Below are 13,407 nucleotides of genomic sequence, written 5' to 3' on the forward strand. Positions count from 1 at the left end.
GTGTCTACAATTGAGGTACACACTCAGTCCCAGTCTTTTTCATTGAGTTTCAAGTTATGGGCCAGTGGTGGTGTTTAAGAAATGATCATACTCAGAAAAAAGTAGCCCAACAAACCACTCATGTTAAACTAGCAGGTCTCAGGATCAACGTTTTATAGAACAGAGGTAGAAGGGCAGAGCTCTTTCTCCATTCTGTGTCAGCAGCTCTCATTCTCCTCAGCAGGTGAAGCTAAGTGGGGCTCATACTCTGTAGTTCTCAGGTCAGAAGCACACTTTCCTCCAACTCCAGTTTACTATATTTCTCTTTAATGTTGTAAATACGTTCATTTATTATATAATAAACTATTTACTCAGCAATATACAAGGTGTGCCATAGTGCATTTTAACCAAGGAAGAATTTTTTCCTCGTAAAAAAATTTGTTATCCCTCTGCTCTCCTAAAACAATACTTGAGCAATGTAAGTCAAGAATGTCCTGGGCTTCTTTGCAGCAGTGGTTTTCCTGTTGGTCCTTGTATTGACTTGACATCATTTTGTCACCTTCTTTCTAATGCCACCAAATGAACAAACCTGTGCCCCGGACACAGAGCAGCCTCATCCTTAGAGTCACACTTTTCTGTCATTGCAGGAAGGAAGTGGAAATTACCAGGAGGATGGACTAAATCACCCACAAGAGGATGATCTGGATGGTGAGAAGTGTAGAAGTATCTCATCTCTTGGTATCATCAGGCAGACTGATTCTAGCTATCTTTAAACACATACAAATGCATATTAGGGAGAGAGATGACAAAGGGGGAGGAAGTTCTATGGTTTTAGAGGCTTGTTGTAAAATTAGTGTGCATCATATGCTGGGGAATGAATATGTACCTAGTGTAAGGACATTAATACTTTCTCAGGGTGGCATTCTCACATGCCATTATTAAGTTTGCCAGACCTTACCATTGACAGGTTTCATTACCTCCCAACATTGTAACTGTCAGGAACAAGCCTCCAAAACAGGAACATTTGGGCACAAACCACATTTAAACAATACAGAGCACATCCTATAATGTAGTCTAAGGTAGAATCAATGAATGAGATAGTTTCTCTAATAAACTTCAACCAAATGTTTGTGTCTCCAAAGTCTGGAATATGCAGGAATATGACTGGAGTAGTGACGATGAAGATTCTTCAGGTAGGGAAACAACTTGACATCAGAGCCAATGGTAAAGGTCCATGGGAAGTATAGATTTTGCCTCTCCTTGGAGATAACAGCAGACAGAATTGAATCAAGATAAGGAGTATGTACTCCCTTCATAATTACTGCCATAGGAAAAATTGTCAGGTGATTAGTGGTATCCAGCATACAGTCACTTTCATTTAAAAACAATGTTGTCCACAAGCTTTCTTCTTCCTGCTTCTGCTGCTGGCAAACATGACAGCAATTGGACACTGATTGGCATAGTTCCTTCGAATGTTTTCCCACGATGGAATGGATCTAGTGGAGCAGGCCTGGCTCTGACATGCAGGACCATGGAGAGGGAGTTTTCCTTACCTAGTTAGGAGGTTGGGTAGGAGGTCCATTCTCATCTGAGGTTTTTTTTTTTTTTTTTTTTTTGCCAGTCGTGGGCCTTGGACTCAGGGCCTGAGCACTGTCCCTGGCTTCTTCCCGCTCAAGGCTAGCACTCTGCCACTTGAGCCACAGCGCCGCTTCTGGCCGTTTTCTGTATATGTGGTGCTGGGGAATCGAACCTAGGGCCTCGTGTATCCGAGGCAGGCACTCTTGCCACTAGGCTATATCCCCAGCCCCTCTCATCTGAGTTTTGAGGCCTCAGAGAACATTCTTTTCTCCATACGCTAATTGAAAGGACACTGCCGGGGAGCAATGAGATAGAAAATTAATCTAGGGCCCACCTGCTCCCTTTTGGGTCCTTCTGGGAAGGAGTTGTGGGAATTGTGTTCTCCATTTATGATTTCCATTTTTCATCTAAATCCCACCTCCTGGGCCTAGGTGTAACCCTGAAAAAGCTATGGAGTGGGGATGACCTAATGTCTCCCCAGTCACTAACTACACCTCATATCCAGAAACTTAGGTTCCATGTGGGTGTTCCTCCCACAGAACACAACAGAAACCCAAGTCAGTGAAAGTTATCCTAAAGTATGAAGAAACTGGGTAAACAGAAAGCGGACAACATATCCTTCATTTTTCATGCAGTGTTCCATGTAGGTGAAACCTGGGAAGGTTCAGGATTCGAGCAGAAGGAAATTTGTGAGAAAGAAGGAGATGCAGAGACACATCTACAGGGGGAGAAATACAACAATATAACATGAACAGAAATTCATAAGATGTCTGCCTCTTTGAGCAAAGGAACAATAGCACACTTCATGCTATAGTGGCAGAGTCTGGTCTGGAAAAGGAGCAGAAGATGATAGATACTTTCCCAGTGTAGTATACCTACCTGAAGCCTGGAGACAGGAGCTCAGAGATGAGGAAGAATAGAGTTCTGAGTTAGGTGTCCATGACAACGTGGACATTCATTCTGTCCTTCATTTCCCCAGATGACTCTCTGTATTGCAGTGCCCTGGGGCAAGATGAAGCTTCCTCCAGTGATTTCTACAGCAATTTCTCCAGTGAGGATGTGGAGAGAGAGAGTATCGATGAGAATGTAATTCATTTTAGTCTCTTTTAAATCCTCTTTTAAGAGTGTTCCTACAAATTTTAGTCTCCATTAGACATTGAAGTTTCTGGGTCTCTCGGAGTTTGTTAGTTCTGTCTCCAGCCATTTACTTCCTCTTTTCAGGAATGACTTGAGTTATTTTTGTCTTTCTTTTCTAGAAGAGCTTGATCCCCAGCCCAGGTACATGGATGAATCTACATTTAGTATAATGTTCCACTGAGTTTCTTTTAATTTCAGTGCATGGGCCAGATATGAGGGCCAGACAATATCATCAAAAAATGTTCCAAGGCTATGTTCATTGTTAACTAGAAGATCTTAGGATGGATCTTTTGTGGAGGGGGGGAACAGAGCTGTATCCCATCTTCATTCTGTGTCATCGTGCATCATGCTTCTCAGCATATCCAGCTGAGTGGAGTAAACAGCTCCATCTTAGAGACCAGAGTACACTTCACACTCCTTGCAGGTTACCATCAGAGCAAGAGCTGCTAATGGCTACTCAGTTGTGGTCCACAGCAGTTTGTTCCTGGGAGATATTTAGAGACTCTCTGTCCCCTTAGAAAAAACTTCTGTGCTGTGAGAAGCAGAAAGGGCTTGGTGACTCCAATCCTGAACTATGGAATTATATGAGATCAAGGTCACCTTCAAGGCTGAGGAGCCTGTGATCCTCCATCTCTCTGCTCATCCACTCCTATTTCTGTGTTGTAGGGCCCAGAAGTAAAACCTGAGGAGACAGAGACCTGAATTCCTCAACTTGGAGCTGTGTTCCTGCTTGTCCTACACCCCCCCAAATAGTTTTAGTTTTTAATTCTTTATTGTTTATTGTTGTTAATTGTAGAATATAGATATAATCAAACACAGATAAATATTATATCAAAATATTAATATTAAATTAAGTATAAATAGATGTGAATAGAATTAGATATTACATATATTAATAGGTGCTATTAGATGTAATTAAGTATTATATATTGCATATAATTTATTAATGTAAAATATAATGTAAAACATAATTCACATATAAAAATAATTAAATATTAAATTAAAATATTAATGTAACTATAATTAAATACACCACAATATAATTTGTTAGTAAGATATAATTCAATACAATTTAATAATATAAAATAAATATATTAAAATACAATTAGATATTAATATTAAAGCAAAACATTAATATCAAAATAACATCAAGATATTGTGAAATATAATTAAATAAAATTTAATAATATATAATTAAATATATTAACATAATATACAATTTAACTATATATAACACATAATAGCCATAATACATAATTAAATAATAATTAAATGATATCATATATTAACACTAAGATAATTAGTATAATTAATATTAAAATATTAATATTAAATCCAATATAATTAGGTATAGATATAATTTAATAATGTTTAATAATATGACTAATAATAGTTCTCTTTTTAATGTTATATAACTGTTCAGACATATTATGTGGTCATCCTTATTAAATAATAGTCGCTAAGTTTAAGGTCCAATTAAAATCTGCTTTATATCATACAGGAGATCATAGAACAAACCCTAAACAGGTAGAAATTTCTGGATCCTACTGCATTCACCCTAGTAGAGCCAATGTCACTAGTTTCTCTCATTGTTTCTGTCTTCACTGAACATAGTAACTGCCTACTTTGTATGAGCATCCCTCCTTAGGTCACTTCTTCCTTAGGTATTTGGTTGACTAAAATCTGTTTTCCACTGAAAGTCTTCCTAGCAGCAATTTTACCAAAGTTCTTGATGCCTTAGATTTCAGGGCCTTCATGTCTGAAGCCAGCTTAGCTGGTATCAAATCTTTCTTTTTTTCTTCTTTTTTTTTTTTTTTTGGCCAGTCCTGGGCCTTGGACTCCGGGCCTGAGCACTGTCCCTGGCTTCTTCCCGCTCAAGGCTAGCACTCTGCCACTTGAGCCACAGCGCCGCTTCTGGCCGTTTTCTGTATATGTGGTGCTGGGGAATCGAACCTAGGGCCTCGTGTATCCGAGGCAGGCACTCTTGCCACTAGGCTATATCCCCAGCCCCTGGTATCAAATCTTGACCACACTCTTTCTTTTCTGGGGTGTTCAATGTCTTCTCTAAGCTGCTTCAGCACACGTTTGTATCTGATTGGGAGAAGTCACTTTCCATTGTCTTGTCATTTGCTCTTCTGTTCTGCTGTACCAAGGATTCACGTTAAAGTCCACTATTTTACCAGAATATGACTTGCTAGAATATAACTTAGTAGATATGACTTGCTCTTCTTCATTGCCAGTCATGGGAACTGTATCTTAAAGAAAGTTTCCATTAGAACTCTTTTTTACAACTAACTAAAGGTAATAAAAAAAAATACCACCTCCCCCCACCAAAAAAATACTCAATGCAGAGTGACAACTGTAGTAATGGAGATATAATGTATCTTGACTTTATCAAAGTCAGTATTCTGAGATATGATTGTGAAGATTTTCTTTCATCACTGGGAAGAGACAGGCTAAAATATACCTAGCTGCAATATTTCCTATAACTGCACAAGAGTAAATTCTCTTACTTTGATTGATGAAGTCCATTCATACTTTGTCTCATTTTTTTATGTTTTCATTGTTTTAGAAAGACATTACTTAGAAATTACCTCCCATCAAATTTCAGAGCTCTTATGATTTGAGTGGCATAATGTTGTATTTATTCATGTTTTCGCCTTCATTTTGTATGGAAATTACAACCCTATTTTTCTGTTCCAGTTTAGACATGAAATTCATCAGAGCTTTTCATAGTGAAAATGCATGCAGCTTCTCTCTGTTCTTTCTGTGCACTGATCACGTTCTTTCTTCGAGCTACTGGTTGTGGACTTATCTCCTTTTTTAGTAAGACATGTCTCTCATGAAAACTTGTATTCTGTCCTTAGTCTTCTCTCTTCTGCTAGCATTTTATATTTGCACCCTGATTACTGCTCTTCCACATTAAGCATGTCCTTAAGGAACCAACTATTACCACAGTAAAATTCTGTGTCTTTCTCTTTGGAAATTATACATTTTCTATAATGTCAATATTTAATGTCCACTCTCTATGTATTATATATCCTTGCTGAGTTATTTTTCTCCTATCAATTTGTTTGGCAATGTTATAATTACTATTAATTTCTTCTCATTTATTTTAGTTACAGTAGTAATTTTCTTCAAAATTTCTTTTAGAATATTAGAGTTTAGAGAATTCGATTCCACTTTTTATCTTGATATACTCTGATTTCATGTAAGACAACTTTTTTTTAGCTACTAAAAGCTATCATTTAGCTGGAAACTCAGAGCTACAGATAAACAAGTATAGGGTTAACTTTGCCTGAGATACAAACTCTTTTTTTTTTTTTTTTTGGCCAGTCCTGGGCCTTGGACTCAGGGCCTAAGCACTGTCCCTGGCTTCTTCCCGCTCAAGGCTAGCACTCTGCCACTTGAGCCACAGCGCCGCTTCTGGCCGTTTTCTGTATATGTGGTGCTGGGGAATCGAACCTAGGGCCTCGGGTATACCGAGGCAGGCACTCTTGCCACTAGGCTATATCCCCAGCCCCTGAGATACAAACTCTTGATAAATGCCTTATGCTGTATTCACACATAGTAATACACTTTTAACGTCTTACCTGTCTCATGGCATCCAAAGATTTACTCTCAATTTGCTCCTAATGTATATTTTACAAACTCCCTATAGTAAATAAATTGTTAAAGAAAAGGTTGCTAATTTTCCTGACTATTTTTAACTAATTACAGTCCCATACAAAATATTATTCCTCTTTATTAAGAAGAAAAACTCTGTGAGGCCTCAGTATTTATGGAACTAGACAGCATTATGCTAAGAGCAATAGGCACACTCAAACAAAGTGATCTCAGTTAGATGGACACTTACTTAGCTGCAGAATCCTAACCAGGTGAATTCATGAAGACAGGACAAAAAGTGATCACCAGGGACATCGGGTTTGAGGAACTAGGAGTTATTGAACCAAGACATTAGGTTTTAGTAGTGCAGGAGAAGTAAGTTCTAGAGACATAACATACTGCAAGGTTCCAAGTGTTAGTGTATTGTGCTTGGAATTCAGTGACAGTCTGTCTTAAGGGTTCTCAGCACACACAGAATATGAGTAATGTATGTTAGTCACTGGGTTAAATAAAAAGAAAATAATCACAATTTAGTATGTATATAAAACATTACACAGTGTTCTTTAAAAATATTTTGTTAATTTTACTTTAATAAAAATGAAAACATCTAAAAAATTAAATGGAGACTCAAAGAATGTTTTTCATAAGAATTATCACCTATAGTGATAATAAAATGTTAATTTTAAATACTCAGAAATGTGTTCCTTATTGTTATAGAGTATGTGTGGTTGAAACAATAACCATTTTTCTAAAACATAAATCATTATTTATGATTATAAAATTTCCAAGAATGATTGAAGCTGCTTAGAGGAGATCAAGTAAATGATAGTTATAAAAGTATTCATTTTCCTATCCTAAATGACAATTTTACATTTAAAAACCAGAAAGCTTGCAAAAAAATCTCATGATTTTTCCATTATGATGAGGAAGTGTTACTTTCATATTGTGGACTTCCCTCCTTCTTTAGTAAGACATGTCTCTCATCAAAACTTGTATCTTGTCTTTATCCTTCTCTCTTCATCTAGTATTTTATACTTGCAACCTGATTGCTGCTCTTCCATAGTAAGTATCTCTTTAAGGGAAAAACTGTCACCATAGGATAGAATCAGTAGTCTTTCACTTTGGAGATTATACATTTCTTATAATTTCAGTAATTTAGTTACTGTCCACTCTAAATCTATGTATTATATCCTTGCTGAGTTATTTTTCTCCTTTTTATCAATCAGCATTGCAATCTTATAATTACTACTAAATTCTTCTCATTTATTTTAGTTCCAGAAGTAATTATCTCCAAAATTTCTTTTAGATTATTTGAGTTTAGAGAATTAGATTCCACTCTTTATCTTGCTGTACTCTGTCCGATGTAAGAGAACTTTCATAGCTACTGAAAGCTGTTATTTAGCTGGAAACTTAGATTGCCAGACAAACAAGTATAGGATTAACTTGGCCTGAGATACAAACTCTTGATAAATGCCTTATGCTGTATTCACACGTAGTAATACACTTTAATGTCTTACCTGTCTCACAGTATCCATAGATTTACTCTGAAACTGTCCCTAATTTACATTTTAGAAAGCACCATATACTAAATAAATTGTTAAAGAAAAGGCTGCTAATTTTCCTGTTTTTTTAATTACAGTCCCATAAAACATATATCAGTGCTATTATTTCAGAATATCATTCCTCTTTAGTAAGAAGAAAAAATTCTGTTAGGCTTTAGTGTTCACATAGACAACATTATGCTGAGAGCAATAGGCACACTTACACAATGTGATCTCAGTTAGATGGACACTAACTTAGTATAGAACCTAAACCAGGTGAACTCATGAAGACAGGAAAACAATGATCACCAGGGGCAAGGAATTTCAGGAACTGGGAGTTATTGAACCAAGACATTAGGTTTTAGTGGTGCAGGAAAAGTAAGTTCTAGAGATGTAACATACTGCAAAGTTCCAACTGTAGTATGTTGTTCTTGGAATTTAGTGAAAGTAGGTCTTGAGGGGTCTCAGCACACACAGAATATGAAAAATGTATGTTAGTCACTGGGATAATTGGGCTAGCAAAGTAAATAATCATGATTTAGTACATATATAAAACATTACACAGTGTTCTTTAAAATCTTGTCAATTTTACTTTAATAAAACAAAACATTTAAAAGTTAAATCTAGACTCAGAATTTTTAATTAAAATTAAATTATTGCTGAAAGTTGTTTTTCATAAGAATTATCACCTACAGTCATAATAAGATGTTAATTTTAAATACTCAGAAATGTGTTCCTTATTGTTATAGAGTATGTGTGGTTGAAACAATAAAAATCATTTTTCTAAACATAAATAATTGTTTGTGATCATAAATTTGCCAATAATGTTTGAAGCTGCCTAGAGTATATCAAATAAATGATAGTTATAAAATTATTCATTTTCCTATCCTAAATGACATTTATATTTATAAACCAATCCTGAGGAAGTATTTAAGTTGTTTTTAACATATAAACAATGTTTACTATTTTATAATAAACTATTTGTTAAAAATGTTCATGATTGAGGTGTTTTCTGGTCATTTCTCCCACTTTCATTTTTCTTTTCATAATACTAGGCATTGACTCCAGGGACTTAGGCCTACTAGGCAAATGCCCTACTGCATGCTCAGAACTGCTTGCTCTACTGCTTGCTCAGAGCATAGAAACTTAACTTTCCAAGAGTCTGGTTTTCTAAGTGCTTTTGGGGGTTAGTAGAGTCAGTTCTGCTGTTTGAACACTACATGTCAGTCTACAGCCGGTGTACATCAATTCTGCACTGGTCTTAGAGCCATACCAAACAGGAGCTACTTAGAAGTTGGTAACCTCATCAAATTCAGTTGCTGCTAAGTTGTCTAGCACTGAAATCTTTGCTTACTAAATTCGACTTGTATAAATCATTCTTGAGGCTCTTGGGAATGTCCCAATTTGGAGACATGTTTCCTTACATTTCCCAGGAAACATCTCACAACTGAGGGCAGCCTCTTTGGCAGGATACATGAGAAAATACTCTACTGTTTTTCACACACTTGGGCAAACAGTTTCCTCACTGAAGTGTGACTTTCCTGCACTTTATCCACAGAAGCCATATTATCATTTGACTTTGACTAATACCCTTGTTTCTTTTTTAATAGATGCACAATCAAACAGCAAGAACTTAGTCCCATGAGTAAACTAGACTCAGAAGAAAACTCAGAGATTTCAAGGAAAATACTTGGTCTTGGTTACCCTAGCTTCACTTCTTCTTGGGAGGGAACTCTAGTTTTCTATTTTACTCCTTTTTGACTTTATTAACCTTCTAACCAGATCTAAATTTTTTTGTGTCTCCGGGCCATAAAGTTATATACTATGCTATAGCATCCCGTACTGTGGTCCAGGCTTCCATAACATTCTACTTCCACAAACCCAGTTGGCTTCTGCCCTGGCTCTATAGACTGCTCCCTAATCCTCTGCCAATCAGCGAATGGGTGAGGAGGGACATCTGGAAGACCCCACTCAGCTTAAAGCAGCTACACATGAGACATGCACACCACTGAATCCAGCATTAGTTTAGTTCAATCAGTGGAAATAATAGCCTTCCCTTAAGGAGAAATGTTAGACAGAAAAATACCCAGGGTCAAATGTGGAGAATGTGGAGGCAAGCCAAGCTCATGAAATGCAGAACGCCATATCCGGGTCACTCAGGACTTGAACTCATGACAACCAAATTACTAGCACTCAATCAATTAGGCTAGGAGTCTATTTAGCTGTGCACAGTGTCTACTCTCCGCCATTAGGATGGTAAAAAAACAGCAATGAGCCCCCAATAGGGCTGGATTTTTAAAGGTAGAAGCTATGCATTCTACAGCAGGTGGTCACATACAGATAAAGGGTTCAATGCAGGGTTCAGAGCAAGTCACAAATGGGTTAAGCAAACTATTTACAGAAGCAGAATTTCGGGGTCAGGATGACCTAATAGCAACTTTATTTTAACAACTGTGACCATGTTTCCCTAAAATCAACTAAGCAAGCATGAGTGGGCTGAAACAATCCAGTACTTAATCATAAGTGGAGCAACCTGACAGTTGCCATGACATTTCTATGACTGCTACTATGATTTTTTCTATAATTTATTACTAAGATCATTTTCGCTATCGGTTACTATGGTTGCTACCTAGATACAGAGAGGAACAATAGCTACACATATTTTTAAATGTCAAACTATGAGGAATTAGTCTCACGGGTAGGAGTGCAGCCCTCTAGCATGGAGTCACAAAAATGGAGTTATAGAAATTAAGAGTAAGCATAACTCTAAATGGTGAAAAACTAAAGCCATTCCCTTTAAAATAAGGAGCAAGACAGGGATGTCAACTCTCTCCCCTTCTCTTCAACATAGTACTAAAATTCCTAGCCAGAGCAATTAGGCAAGAAGAAAATATAAAGGGGATCCAAATAGGAAAAGATGAAGTTAAACTTTCTCTCTTTGCAGATGACATGATCCTATACCTAAAGAACCCCATAGACTCTACTCCCAAGCTACTAGAGCTGATCCAAAACTTTGGCAAAGTTGCAGGATATAAAATAAACCCTTAAAAATCAATGGCATTTCTATATGCTAATGACCCAAATGCTGAGGCTGAAATCAGGAAAGCAACTCCATTTGCAATAGCCTCAAAAAACATAAAATACCTAGGAATAACCTTAACCAAAGAAGTGAAAGACCTCTATGATGAGAACTTTAAAAACATGAAAAAGGAAATTAAGGCAGATCTAAGGAAATGGAAAAACCTCCCATGCTCCTGGATTGGGAGGATTAATATAATCAAAATGGCAATATTGCCAAAGGCTATCTACAAATTCAATGCAATACCCATTAATATACCAACAACTTTTTTTTTTAATGAAATAGAGGAAGCAATCCAGAAATTCATATGGAACAATAAAAGACCCAGAATAGCAAAAACAATCCTAAGCAGAAAGAACAGTACTGGAGGAATTACAATACCCAACTTCAAGCTGTATTATAAAGCTATAGTAATAAAAACAGCTTGGTATTGGCACCGGAACAGGCCTGAAGACAATGGAACAGAATTGAAGACCCAGAAATGAACCCACAGAACTACACCTACTTGATCTTTGATAAAGGAGCTAAAAAAATAGGATGGAAGAAAGATAGCCTCTTTAACAAATGGTGCTGGCAAAACTGGTTCAACACATGCAACAAACTAAAACTAGATCCTTATATATCACCCGCACCAAAATCAATTCTAAATGCATCAAAGACCTCGAAATCAAAACAGATACCCTGAAAACACTAAAGGAAGGAGTAGAAGAAACACTTGGGCTCCTTGGCACAGGACGGAACTTCCTTAACAAAGACTCAGCAAGGCTACAAATCAAAGAAAGGTTAGACAAATGGGACTGCATCAAACTGCAGAGCTTCTGCAGTGCAAAGGATATAGCTCACAAGATAAACAGAAAGCCCACAGATTGGGAAAAGATCTTTACTGGCCATACAATGGACAAAGGCCTCATATCTAAAATATATGCAGAACTAAAAAAATTACATTCCTCCAAAACAAAGCCTCAAAGAACCAATAGCCCTCTCATCAAGTGGGCTAGAGACTTAAAAAGAGACTTCTCTGAGGAGGAAATGAGAATGGCCAAGAGACATATGAAAAAGTGCTCTACATCACTGGCCATAAAAGAAATGCAAATCAAAACAACATTGAGATTCCATCTCACCCCAGTAAGAATGTCCTATATCAAGACAATAACAATTGTTGGAGGGGATGTGGCCAAAAGGGAACCCTACTTCATTGTTGGTGGGAATGTAAACTGGTTCAGTCACTCTGGCAAGTGGTTAGGAGATACCTCAGAAGGCTAAACATGGAGCTCCCCTATGACCCAGCAGCCCCACTTTTGGGTATCTATCCAAAAGACCATAAACAAAATTACACTAAAGCCACCAGCACAACAATATTCATCGCAGCACAATTTGTCATAGCTAGAATCTGGAGCCAACCCAGATGCCCCTCAGTAGACGAATGGATCAGGAAAATGTAGTACATATACACAATGGAATTTTATGCCTCTATCAGAAAGAATGACATTGCCCCATTTGTAAGGAAATGGAAGGACTTGGAAAAAGTTATACTAAGTGAAGTGAGCCAGACCCAAAGAAACATGGACTCTATGGTCTCCCTTATAGGGAATAATTAGCACAGGTTTAGGCAAGTCACAGCAGAGGATCACAAGAGCCCAATAGCTATACCCTTATGAACACATAAGATGATGCTGAGTGAAATGAACTCCATGTTATGGAAACAATTGTTATATCACTGTTGTAACTACTGTCAACGTGCTATGTGTAACTGTAGCTTCTATTATTGATGATCCTCTTGTATCCCCTTCCTGTGGTTGTACCTACACTATCTCTGTATCTTATCTGAGTATATTGGAAACCATGTATACTGGTAAACAGTGGTATATAGGGTAAAAATACAAACAACTACAAAAGCAATACTTGCAAAATGGTTCGGTGTAAATGAACTGAACAACTCATGGGGGGAAAGGGAAAGGGGGATGGGGGAGGGGGGAATGAGGGACGAGGTAAAAAACAGTACAAGAAATGTATCCAATGCCTAATGTATGAAACTGTAACTTCTCTGTACATCAGTTTGATAATAAAAATTTGAAAAAAAAAAAGTTAAGAGTAGGAGCTGGGAATATGGCCTAGTGGTAAAGTGCTTGCCTCGTATACATGAAGCCCTGGGTTCGATTCCTCAGCATCACATAAACAGAAAAAGCTGGAAGTGGCACTGTGGCTCAAGTGGTAGAGTGCTAGCCTTGAGCGAAAAGAAGCCAGGGAAAGTGCTCAGGCCCTGAGTTCAAGCCTCAGGACTGGCAAAAAAAAAAAAAAAGAAAATGTTAAGAGTTAAGAGTAAACTCTAAGACTGAAAATTTACCAGCCCTATTGTAGAAACAATAGGAGCTGGGGGTGGGGTACACTTTTCCTTGGTTCTCATACAGAGTAAGAGCTTACTTGGGATATATCCCTTTTTGGTATGAATTCCAATCATTCTCCAAAAGAAAAAAATGATCAATAAGC

Source organism: Perognathus longimembris, chromosome 3 (assembly GCF_023159225.1).
Source record: "Perognathus longimembris pacificus isolate PPM17 chromosome 3, ASM2315922v1, whole genome shotgun sequence".
NCBI lineage: Eukaryota > Metazoa > Chordata > Mammalia > Rodentia > Heteromyidae > Perognathus > Perognathus longimembris.